The sequence below is a fragment of the Haliaeetus albicilla genome, chromosome 10 (assembly GCF_947461875.1).
Source record: "Haliaeetus albicilla chromosome 10, bHalAlb1.1, whole genome shotgun sequence".
Taxonomy (NCBI): Eukaryota; Metazoa; Chordata; class Aves; order Accipitriformes; family Accipitridae; genus Haliaeetus; species Haliaeetus albicilla.
In genome coordinates, this window is record NC_091492.1 from 36811739 (window position 1) to 36824855 (window position 13117).

Consider the following 13117-nt stretch of genomic DNA (forward strand, 5'->3'; position numbering starts at 1 on the left):
ATTTAAGTGCGATGCGGTTCCACACTTACTAATCTTACCAGGAATGTATATTAATTAATCCAACTGTCAACATGACTAGCAGGAAGTATAGCATGGCGCAAATGTATGTGAATTGTTTACCTGTTTATTTCTCTGCTATTAATTACCTATTCCCTTTCCAGAGCAAGCAGTAGCTTTCTAGGATGGAGTCAGTGTGTGCTTTCTTCACTCTTAACCTTATTTTCCTTGTTTCCCTGCTTGTGTGTATTTTTTTCTGCTTGTTTTTTGTCTGCCTAGCCACAAAGAAAGTTCTCTGCAGTCACTAAATCAGGTACCAAAAATATTAATTAATATTAATTAGTCCATTGCTACTTCATACCTTCCAATGTTTGTCTGAGCAAGTTATCACAGCAGCCACATGAAATGCATACATTGAGAGGGGTAAATACAGTGATTCAGGCACTACTGACAGTTCTCTGGTTTTTAGCTCCAAATGCACTTTGGCACATGCTTCCATTGCCAGTTCACACTTGGCACTACTGCTTCTGTTTACAGTGGAAATGTGGGTCTCTTGAGCGCCTTTCCTTGCCAGTGTTTCTATGTTCTTCCCACTCACAAATTTATTTGGTGTCAGCATATTTCATTGCTAGGCTTTCTAGCATGTGCTATACTCTTCAATACTACCACTGCTGTATTTAGTTGGTTAATTTTGCCTTTCAAAGACGTCTTCGGTCTCTTGTTTGTGTCTCCGCTAGTAACAAAATGCAGTATTTGGGACTGAGGTCAAGCTGTCACTGAACTAGATCAACCAGTTTATTGTAATTGCCAAATTTCTAGTGATCTGAGTCTGCAGGTTTTAAAAAATAGGCAACTGCTGAAATAAATCCACTTTCTTTTTCCTTTTAGTACTGGCTTATTGTACTCTTTCAGAATCCTAACACTCTTTCTTGTTTAGGTTTTCTTTAGCACATCCCCCCTAATATTTCTTAGAAAAAGCAACAAGAAGTTGCTTGAAATTAGCAAGATGTCAGAGTTTTAGGAATATGATTTAATTTAATCTCCCTTCATTGGCTTAAAGATAAATATAAAGCCATGTGGGTCTAAGAAATTGTTTCAACTTCTTTACAGTAGGATTGTAATAAATTTTCTATATCAGAAGAGCTGCAGTATACATGATAAAGAGGTGAGAGCAGTCACCATAAAAAAGGAAACAGTATGGCAAAGCAAATAATTTGCTTCAAAAGTGTCTGGATAACCAAATTCCTACTGTTTTCACATTTTAATCCTTTTAAAAGAAGAGGCTGAAGTCTTTTTCAGTGTTTGAAGACCAGATTAAACCCAACAAACTGTTACAATTCTAGGATCCTTAAACTTATGAGCTTGAAAGCACTAGGAAACAAGCTATGTTAATAAATGTATGTATTTACCATGCTTTAATTAACATAAGATTATAGGTACTTACATAACCTTTTTCAAATGTGGAAACACATACTTTTGGAAGCTAATACTGCACATTTTAGCTGCTCTTGTTGCTCCTGGGAATTGAAAAAACTGTAGCCAAGTATTTGAATAAGTTGGTGTATCTTTAAATAGCCTAAGTAATATGACTGCCCAGTAGCCTGAGTGTATTAAAATGAAGCATACAGCTTGTAAGAGTTCTGGGACTTAGAATACAAATATGCTTCGTATTTCATTCTTCAGTAAGCCATCTCTGCTTTGTGTGTGAATTCCCAGTTTGCCGGCAAAGGTTACTAAGCTCTGATCTGTAACAACTACAAATGATTGATTTCTTCTATCCTTAGATATTCTTCCTAGCCATCTCTTTTACATTCATAGAGCAACAAGTTTGGATGCTATTTATATCTTTCCCTGGCAGTTGTTTTTCATTTTAGGTTGCTACAGTACTTCACCTTTAATTTTCACTGTGCTTTATTGAAGCAATTTGTATTAGTGATCTTAACCTGTGCTAAAGTAACACTGGTTTGTGTGCATGACTGAGTAAAGATCCTACTTTTTCCTTTGATGTGAACTTCTCCCTTTGGGTCATCATTAATAAATAGAACTTACTAAATTATTTTTCAACAAAGGCAAATGGAAACATTGTTATGCAACTAAATAGAATATACATAATTTTTGTGTAAGTCAAACAGATGGGCTACACACTTTCCCTGTCACCCAGGTACAGATTTCACATCCCTCCGATTTCTACTAGCCAAAACCTCATTAGTAAAATCAAAGCTTCTGTGGAACATAAAATAAAATTTAAAAAATGGCAGCACATCTGAAATAATCTGACTACTTGTACCTTTTGATTTCCTAACCGTTTGTGTGTAGTTTGTTAGTTTGGGAATGCTCGTTAGGTTTATCTGCATATATATGCATCCACTTGATCAGTTTTCTGCAAGATGAGTGCATCTCCTACTGTCCGCAAGCATGGTATGGATTCTGCAGGTTTGCTATGTGACTTCCAGTTGTTTCAAGCTAGTTTTCTGTGTTCTTGTTTAAAAAAAAAAAATCTTGCCTGTATTTTACATTCCTTACTTTTAACTTTGTTAGCAAGTAATGGTAATCTGTCTATCTATGGTAGAAGGTCTTGCCAGTTACAGGGCTTAGGTACCATTGTAATAGTGACTGCTTTAAGTATTCTAGTTGTCAACATGAACTAGTAAGACTGTTCAGGACAAATGCAGATTTATGGAGAAAATACATTTCTTAAGGTAAGCTAGGCTACTCTATAATTATATTCACAAAATATTGTTAGTTGTTAAGCTTTCGTTCAGGCTGATTTTCTTCTTCCATTTGGGCACAGAGGGTGTGCTCAGAAAGAACTGGACATTTTTCAAGCACATATTTTCAGTAAGAAATTTCCTAGCTTGACAAAATATCTGGTAACTGCCTTTTGTTCAGAGTTGAGACCTTGCCAGCTTAATTGCCAAGCCAGTAGATGTTAGCCACTGGCAGTCAGCGCAGCATAATTAACATGCTAGAATGATGTCAGATCAACACAGAAACATCTGACAATGTTGACTGCAGAGTGCTTCTGGTTATTGTAATCATAATGAAACTGTTACAGCATTGTGCTGTTTTATAGCAGCTAATCTATGTTGTATGAGTACAGTAAGATATTAATTGTAAATTGCAGTTTTCTTTTTTGAATTAAAATTGTCAGAAAATATTTTCTTTTTATAGTTTACTTCTAAAAATTCCAGCTTGCTGAAGGAGTTATTTAAAGACACCTCCTAACTTTATAGTTTGACTGTACTGTAAATGAGTTTAAAACCTGGTGGAGTAGCCATGACACACATGTATTAAACTTCCCTTTTTTTCTAGGCAAGACCTTTTTCCTCTTCATCAGAACGTTTTCAAATGGGGGCCACATGGTAGAGCTCAATTTCTCAGTTTTTTCCATCTACTATTTCAATTAAATATGACAGTGAATTGAATAGGTCACCTCAAGAAATTCAAATACAAACCCTTGGCTAAATTCACATCTGAATCTGCTGGATTTTGTGTCTTGCAGTCAGTGTTGAAATTGGCTACTCACCCACAAATTAAACGATTTGCTTCTTTTCTCTTCTCTCCCTTACTTTTGAGATTCCTCCTTTCTTATTTTCTCTCCTGGTCTCCTTTGGTGTCTTCTGTCCTTCTACTCTGTTTAGACTGGAGTCTGCTGGCCCCCTGCACAGGGGCAATAACCTTGAATTAGGAAGTCAAGTTTGGAAGCCATTTCTCACTCTCCACACTGTTAATTGGTCTTCTTGATTGGTTAGGAAGCTGTGTAATGCTAAAGTTAAAAGACTTCAATAAGCAAAGATCATTTGGCTTTTCATGATTTTTATGGCTGGGGATGGCTGCACTGAACAGTCATATTTTTAAAACCACTTTAATGGTATTTATATCACTTGGAAATGTTAAAAATAAATTTCATCATGTAAATTCACTGTATAATGTAGTTATTAATTAACAGGAATATGATTACTAGTAATAGTAACTAGAAACTGCTGTTTTATTTAGAAAACAGCTCTTCTGCAAAGCACGTTTTTCAAATCTAAGATAATTCTTACACAAATTCAAGTTTATTAGTTTAATGCTAAGCTTATGTTTGGAGTTGAACAAGTTGGTGTGGAATGTAATGTTGGGAAGAAAAAAGTGTAAGCTGTAAGAAAAGAAGTTAAACCTGTACTCGGATCTTACATAATGGTAAATTAATCTTACTGATTGACTCTTTGTGTCAAAATCTGTATTAAGTGCAACATTCTTCAGCAAATGTATTTGAAAGAGGAATGATTTTTAACTGCCACTCCTTGCAAAGTAAAAATGTTGGTTTGGGAGTTGTTACTTACTGAAATTTGTATATGGTGGGTGATTTAATCTCGATTAAAAAATAATCTGGAATTTTATTTACAATCATGAACCTAAAGCTTTATCTTCAACATACCTCTGTCACCAGCACTTGCTGTTCTTCTCATGTTGTCCATTATCTTTTGGGTTTGCATGACACTTTGGAAGGCTCTACTCGTACTACAAGCATGTTGTGGGCCAGTATCTCTAATTCTTGCCTAGTAGGAGTTGACCCGAGGCATATGAACCTAGCAGTAATTCAGCTAAAACCACTGAATCATGCAGTGGCCCTTCAGAGCTATGAAACGAAGATGGTGATACAGATTTGATTCTGGTGTAATCATATACTCATGCATACACAGCTTCTGGGAACAAGAAACAGAAGCAGCTGGTATTCAGTCAGTAACTTCAGTGCTATTGTCTTGGAGTTTTTAAGCAGCAGTTACAGGCCTAACTGTGCAATTTCTATGCAGGCTGAACAGTCATGGAAGTGATTACAGGGTCTGGCCTGCTTGCTTGCTTTATGAGAGGAATTTCTCTCCCTGGAGAATATAACCAGCTGCAACCAGAGTTTCCCGCAGTTGTTGTAAACTTTATTGGGACTAAGGTTGTATTATCACTAAAACCAGTATTTAATTTTTTTTCTTCTTTTTTTTCAAGATTAAATTTCATTATAAATTTTTGGAAGGTCACCTTTGCCTCCCATTTAAAATGAATAAATTCATCCTGTTTCTGTAATACATATGAAGTGACTTTGGTTACCCCATGAAAAGCTATCATGTTTGATTGGGATATCCTTAGTACACTGGAAAACAAAATTAGGTAATTCATCAGCTAAATTAAATGAAACTCCATATTAGCATATAATATAACAAAATTCCTTTTAAAAATTTGCATAAAAGGTGATCAGGTGCTGCGTTTTAATTTAATTGGGTGTGATGAATTCTTATGCACATTAGGCTGTAAAATTCTACATCACCTTTTTTATAAAAGGTGTTCAGCTACAATTTTATTGCTACGTAAATTCTTGAAACATTGCTGGCAAAGTCTCACTTATTACATATACGTGTAATATATATGTGCACCTGTGTGGTATTAGATTCTGTGTATACCTAGTTGTTTTTCCATTCCTAGATGTTTATGACTGTAATGAGAAATACTAGGAAAGTAGTACTAGCAGCCATCAGCAGGCTCTTGATAGGAAGATTATTATGCATGACCTTTAAAGAGTTATGAATGTATAATTCATGGCTATTTGGTGGATTTTGCAAATCTCCCAGTTGTATACAGTTGCTAATATGTATGACATGTTGGAAAACAAATCTTGGAAATACTGTCATTTAGGTTTGCGGCAATCAAGAAACTGCAGTTTTAATGCAATTTTTCTGTTTGATGTTTAGGAGAAAATCCTAGTCTTACACTAAAAACACTAAACTGTCTGGGAGACTTCTAAATATTAATTTACCAAACGCACAAAAGTCTGTGCTATTTCCTTCAGTAGAAAGGGTTAGCTTTAATTTTACTTGCTTGTGTCATAGCACATTGAAGTGAATCACTGTATGTTGGCTTTTGTAGTTCTATATTTCATAAATTTTCTTTTAACATGCCATGTTTTTATCAGCACTAACATAGTTGAGGAAATGGGTGCATCTAGTTTGCCAAAGTTAGTTCAGCCATCATTTTCTTAATAAATTATTTACAACGCTGTTAGCATGTAATGACTTGAGCAACATTTTATAGGCTGTTGTACATTTTCAGTCCTGACATTTTAAAAAGCTGCAGTTCTTACCTATGACACGTCTGTGTACTGATGCATGGGCTCTTTACTGCTTTTGTAATATTTATATAATATTTATTGGCAGTAACTGCTATTACCCAGAGCATCTATTTTGAAAGGCCTGTGTACCTATCCATGTTGCCTGAGCTGTTCAGAGGGGTTTTGTAACTTTCTGGGCATTTTGCCACTGCTTCTGTCCGAACTTTGTCTGCATTTGTATCAGCTGGTTTAGTTAATGGTTGCTTGCTTGATGTTAACATGCTGATTTACATTATAATTAAGAATGAGTAGGAGTTTATAAGGGAACTCAAAGCTCATAAGTAACACAAAAATAATGCTGTTTTAAATAAATTTCTAAAGATAATTGGGTGTAAATATTAGAATATCAAACAGCTTGTAGTCCGCCTCTTTTGATGGAAAGCCTTATAATGAGCGTACAGTGTTGCTGTTGTTAAGTGTGTTGTGTGGTAGCTGTGTTTGTATCCCATCTTTAAGTGGAGAGTCCTCATTTCCCATGACTGTTTCATATGTTTTGATGCAAGTTGTGACAGAGTATATACCCACATACTGAGTTGTATAATGTAGATACTTCACGTTTGCCATCCAATATCTTATATAAAAACAGAACTATGTTGTCAGTCAGAATACCCTACGTTTCTCTGTGAAATAAAATAGCAGTTTAGCAAGTAAGGATATAACATGAAGGAAGAAGGAGCTTAGGGGAAAAAAATTCCTTCTCCTCACCTCCTTGTCTCTTGGCTAAGGAAAGTAAATCACAGCAGATGCAAAATACAGCTCAAAGAATACTATTCAGCTCTGCCTATACTTCTGGTGATTTATCTGTGACAAAGTCCCTGCCGAGGAAAACATACAATTGGAGGGTATGAGCTTCTTGCAGTCAATACGGACAAAACATGGACAGACAAATTTAACTTGGGACCAAGTGAGCTCTTTTCCACTGGTGTCGTTTCCATTGGTGTAACTGTTCCTAACTCTAGTGTGCTCTCTGCAATACACTGCTGTAAGCAAGAGAAACATTAGCTCCTTAAGGCTGATTTTAAGTGTGCAGTGAGGGCTGTAGCTATGAATCGGCAGGTAATTTTCTGTTACCAAATAAATTACATCATCCAAATTCTTTATTAGTTATTTTAGTGCCAGAAATGCCAGAGAGAAGCTCATTTGAGTGACAGAAGGAGCCAAAGATATACAGGCTTTCCATTCATGCCCTTGGCAAGATTTTGCAATACGTGCTTATAGTAGTGTTGCAGCTGAATTGAAAAGTAGTCTGCTTGTCTATCCAGACCATTTTATTGTCTCTCTCACTTATTTTGGACTTTACTACTTGCCTCATGCTTGGCAGTTTTAATTGCAGCTATTTCTGTGCACAGGCGAGGAATCTGCTCAGTGCCACAGAATGCATTTCATTAGTGGGTTTGTGTAACGCTGTCTCCACATCACGAATAAGCAGGCTACCGCACTGTGAACCAAAGGCCAAGCAAGTCCACTGAATTCAGTAGATTTATCCATGCTTTACCTATCCGAAGACTGCTTCTCACACAACTGACTGCGCAATAATAATTTTCAAGAACTGGGTGCATGTTCAGAAGCTTTTTGAGTCGGGGACCAAGAAGGTATGATGAGTGGATTACCAGTACAGTCCAGACTTAGTGGATGATGCAGAATAAGACATTAGGAAAAACAAATGGTAGGACAGATGCTATAGTACTTTCCATCATGCTGTTTGTGTAAAAATACTGGTCTGTCACTGCTGCGTACACTTGTGATGGTACAGCATCAAAATTTGTCCCTAAGCTTTCCTGTAGTCCAATAAGCTACTCACATTCTCACCACATTAGGAAGAAGTTTTAATAACTAATTATGTTCACTGGAGTAGGAAAAGAATAAAGTGGTTGGGATGCAATTGTGGAACTCGCTGAATGGCAAGAAATTGTTTGCTGAAAGATGCTTTACTTTCCCATGCATTTTGCAGTGTCAGTGCTGTTCTGTTAAGTTCCTTATTCTGAAAATATTTATCTTAATTAGTTACTATAGCTAGAGACTAATTGTCTGATTTCATTTTTTTAGTTGTTTGTTGGTGAGCGAACATAAAACTGCTCAGAATCTCTAACAGTGCGACTGGGGTAATTAGTTACAAGTGAGAGATAACAAGCAATTTGAAAAGGCATTACAGGTTTTTCTCCACCTTTCTCATCTGAGAACTGTAAGATACTTGACTAAAATCAGCGATAAAAGTATATCACTGGAATGAAGCAGCATTTTCATAATGAAGTACAGGTGTTTTATTAAATGTCATGTGGTCCAAGCCGGTGAGTTTTTTCCCCTCTCCGCCTCCCCTGCAGTACAGGTCATGTTATCAAATGGACAGCAACCAAGGGCTGAAGAAGAGACTTTGCGATATAGCCATGAGCCTCAGCAAGCTCCAGCCTTCCCAGGATTTTGGGCTCAAGCTCTCAGCTGGCATCAGCCAATATAAACCCAACACCTGGTTTCCCAGTGTCAGTTAGCCTGCACCCATGTGAATATGAGAACGGCATGGTCTGTCAGCATTAGCTGATGCAGTTGTTTGCCATAATCCAGACAACACATTAGGAACTGTCACTCATAAGACTAGGTAGAATAGTGCCTGTCTTGCAAGAGGAGGTAGCCCATGTGGTTTTGAATTACTGTCACAACTCCTGCTGACCCATCTCTTTGTTCTATCCACAGCGTGGATGTGTTGTATTGGCAATGCAGCCTCTTCCAGACTTGCCTTGATTATCTATTCTCATCTTACCTCATTGCTAAACTTTCTGGTTGCACAAGGTATTGAATTTTTTAACAAAAAATTCTGCTTAAAGAATAAAATGAAACAATTAGATTTGTATTGAAAAGACAAAAAGTTTTTTTCTTGATAATCAACACTAAATTTCAGACTATACAAATGTGATTATCACTAGAAGACCACCAGTAGTAGTGTGGGTGGTTCTTTTCTGAAGTACCTGATACCTCATGGTATTTTTTATATATATATAAAATGAGATGATGTGAGGTAGGAAAATGCAGTTTCTTCCCAGATTATATGATAAAAAATGGTTTAATAGCCCACAGCCATACATGAAGGCTGCAGTGGATCTGGGCCTTACCCAGGATGTCCAAAGTGAAGTCAAATGCCTTAGGCTGCTTGTCTTCTTGACTCTGAATCAACTAAAAGAAAAAATACAGGTGGAAAAAGAGGAAGGAAAAAATCAAGCAAAGTATTTTTTCAGCAGTTTTTGTCTGCTCCATGTGACACTAAACATAAATCATGAATTATTTCTGGCTTAAAAATGGAGAATATTTTAATAAAATACATAAAATTAGCCTACTTAGAGGAAGTAGTCATATTCTTGTTACAAGACAAAAGCTAAAAGAAATTAGGCTTCAAAGAAGCCCTCATCTTGCATCAGAGATGTATAATTTTGTTTTAGCACCCGTTTGGTTCCAGTGCATCTGCAGGGTTGAAGTGTTTTTCCTTATTGACCACCGATATATTTATTTGGCCTTACTTGTACCTTCCAGCCAAAGGAGGAACAGAGGGGAAGGGTCTAATGATGAAGCCATGTTGCAGTCTAGAAGTGGAAGGGTAGTGGCATGTCTGTTTTATGGGTAGCCTTTAGCCTGAGTGGAACTAAGCAAGGATGATCTGCAGGAATCACCTACTCAAATGTTCTTGGTCTCAGAAAGAGAGGAGGAGACTGGGAATCTGAGACGAAGGATCCTGCTTCTTATCTGTATGAGAAATTTCTAAGATAAGAAATGCTGTAATGGGAATATTACCTTAAGCTCAAATTAAAAATGAGATGTTGAAAAATGTTGAGTTCTTTCTGGTGAATTTCAAAGGTGAATGTTTTCCTGCCTGAATTTCTCTTATTTCCTGCTGCTAGAAGTAAAAATGTCAAATGGGATGAGGTGTATTTGTGTAGCCACAGTTGACATTTTGAGAGTCACTATATGGTATTTAGACCTGGATGACTGAAAATGCTATTGTGTATGCTTATGAAGGAAACATTTTTGGCTTTAAAATCTATGAATCAATGGGAAATTAAATATATATTGGACTAAATTCTAAGTTTGGAAATGTTTGATATATGCACATATAGGTAGCACTGGGACAGAAATCAAGAGGATTGGAATAGGTAGTTAGCCAAACGAGCTCTTCTATGGAATGTACTTTCTGTACTCCAGTTCTGTGGGATTTTCTTGGGGTTTCAGGTGATGGTGGAATAGATATCGCAAGTAATGCTTTTTTGTACACCAGCATGACTCAGGAAGGGAAGGGCACCAAGGAGAGATACAACTAATAGATTTCCACTGTATTATGTAAATGTTATCAATTATTTAAAAATAATTCCCTCTTCCTACTTCCCCTAGATGGAATAAAAATGTCTTTTTTGTTATGTTTCTTTGTTTCTCTGACAGAGTTATCATCTAACCAAGGGAGAATTTCTGTCTTAAAGCCACTACAAGAAAGGAACACTATAAAAGGTATTGTGCTGCTTTGTCATTATGTATGTTCTTAAATCATTGTCCTTTTATGTTTTTAAATTATCTATACACCTCTCAGAAATCCAATAGTTTGCATGCTATTGAAGGCCTACTAAAACTTGTTTTAAAATAGTGGTAGAATGGTTGAGGGGCAGAAAGAAGGAAATACCCGTGATAAATCTTAAAACCGTGGAACTAGGACAGGAACCTCTGTAACTCTGTATTGCATTGAGAGCTGAGGCACTGGCAAGGGTAAAATTCAAGTGCTAGCTGAGGAGAACATGGATGACAATTTTCTCTCGTGACTTCACACTGTCTCTGATCCATGTCTCCCTTCTCCTTCTACCATGGAAATCCTCATTTGGTTTCATTCTACCCCTGACAGAGCAGGGAATATCTCTTTCTGTGTGACTTCTGTGGCCGCATTTACAGCAGGTGGACTCTAAGCATTCATTTCCTATCCTGTTCTCAGCTTGTGCTTTCCTAAGGTTTTTCTGTACCTGAACAGGCTCGATTAAAGGCTATGGTTATGTCTTGGATCCCAACTCTTTCTGCAGTAAGGGTCATCCTCTTAAGATGTGTCTTCCTCTCTCTGTTCCCTCCCTGCCAGCTATGTCTTAGCCTTTCTGGAGATCAAAAGGCCAGTCCTCTGGTTGCTTAGTGGATGACCACAAGCATTTTCAGCTGCTGTGAATTCACCTCAATACTTTGGTGTGTCTGTTTTAAGTCTGGGGGCTTGGTGGTGAATAATGGGATTAAATATTAAAGTACTCTGTTGTTTGTTTTCCTGAAACATTACTCCCTTCTGTGTACTGCTTTATTTTTCTCAGTGTAGGTGGATTATAGTTTTAGCCAAGCATTCTTCGAAAATAATCCTCTGAATAACAAGTGTCATGTTACTGATTTTTTATAGAGTTCTTTCTGTTTCATTTGATTATTTTTAGATTAAACATTGTCCCTTTTATATGTGTCAAAACTGAAAGTGTATATAGCCCATTTAAAGTTTCAAAGCTGTTTGTAGGAAGGATTCTCAACAGAGTTTATGTTGTATTTACTGTCTGAATTGTTTGCTACTTACCTCTGTTACTTACATAGTGTTAATGAAATGAGTTAAAAGCATTTATTATAGCTGGAATACATTCCTATTTATACAGTACAGGAATTTCATTTTGATATAATAGAGGGAATTTGTTTGAAACATTTGAAATGGCTAGACAGTTAAAGCAAAATTATTATTTTTCCCACTCAGCAAAGTTATCAGCAGAATGCTTATTAAAAAGGGATGTTTGAATAGAAAGTTGGTTCTTTGGGCAGATCTGGAAGAAATATTTCTGCTTCCAAATAACTGTAATTAGGCATTAGTGATAAGTGCATTCCTGGAAAGAAGAAATACTATTGATAGGCGATAAAAGCTACAAAAAGCGTTAAGATTTAGTCAAAGATACAAAAGCAGGATAGCCTTGGAAGGGATGAGATCAGTGTCTAACTATAGCTATCTGGAAGAAAATGATCTGTCCAAAAGACAATTGATAGTGACCCCCTAAATCTAATACTTTCCCCAGTTCCTACTGATTTTCAGATCAGGCTCAACCTCAGCACAGAAGAGGTAGTTTAAATGTGGTAGTTGTCCAGTCAAGATGGAGGCTTATGATAAGGTCAAATTCAGAACAGGTTTCACAGGCAGGAAAAGAGCGATAGGGAAAGGGGGAATCCGTGGAGGTTTGGTATGGGTGTTGGTGTGTTGCCAGTTCCAAGGTCGTGGAGATCTCTGCCACCCTTTCAGCTGCATACAGAACAGAAGGGAGACGCTGCATCCCTGTGCTGTGCTGGCAGCCATAGGGTTGCTGACTGACAGCAAGCTGCTTGACCGTGTCTTCGGAGCCACTAATGGAAGAAACTTGCACAAAAATTTCCCTAACTGATAAGAGAAATGGTCAAATTATTCTAGCTGAAGTTTTCATAAAAGAGAAATACAGCCTAAAGGAAAGATCTACCAGGGAAGACTTCAGCTCAAATGTTTAAATTTTGATAGAACTACAAGCCGATTAATAATAAGCTGTTATAATAAAGATAGGAATCTTAGATGTGAAAATTGCTACTTGCAGTGATGTAATAAAAATAATTTTTGATTAATGTATTAATGTAACACTTCGCAGACTAAGCACAGCACTGCATTTCTGTTTCATGCAAGTGAAGTTCTAAATGAGTAAAGAACACTTGAGTCTGGACTAATCAATGGGGTTACTATGGTGTCTTGATTTACCCAATGATATGAACGATACGTGTCCTGAACATTATTCTCTGAAGGCTGTTTTGACTGTCAGTTTAACCCCAAAGAAGCCAATATGTTTGGCTAATAGAATAGAAAATACTTCTGATTGATAAAGATTTCTGCTTTCAAGATTCAGCAACGTCTTGCACCTGAAAACAGAGAAATTAAATTGGCAGTTCTCGTGACCTTGTTTCTGTCTCTCAAACAGGCAGCAACACTCTGAA

General features: G+C 36.9%; 1 protein-coding gene across 12 annotated transcripts in view; it reads left to right on the forward strand.

Moving 5' to 3' along the window:
• ARVCF (ARVCF delta catenin family member) overlaps window positions 1-13117 on the forward strand; it is a 292495-nt gene that overhangs the window by 96752 nt on the left and 182626 nt on the right. For all 12 annotated transcript variants that reach the window (XM_069795000.1, XM_069794998.1, XM_069794999.1 and 9 more), the window contains one exon: window positions 10556-10621. The gene's annotated coding sequence lies outside the window, so the exon portion shown is untranslated. The remainder of the gene's footprint in view (window positions 1-10555; window positions 10622-13117) is intronic.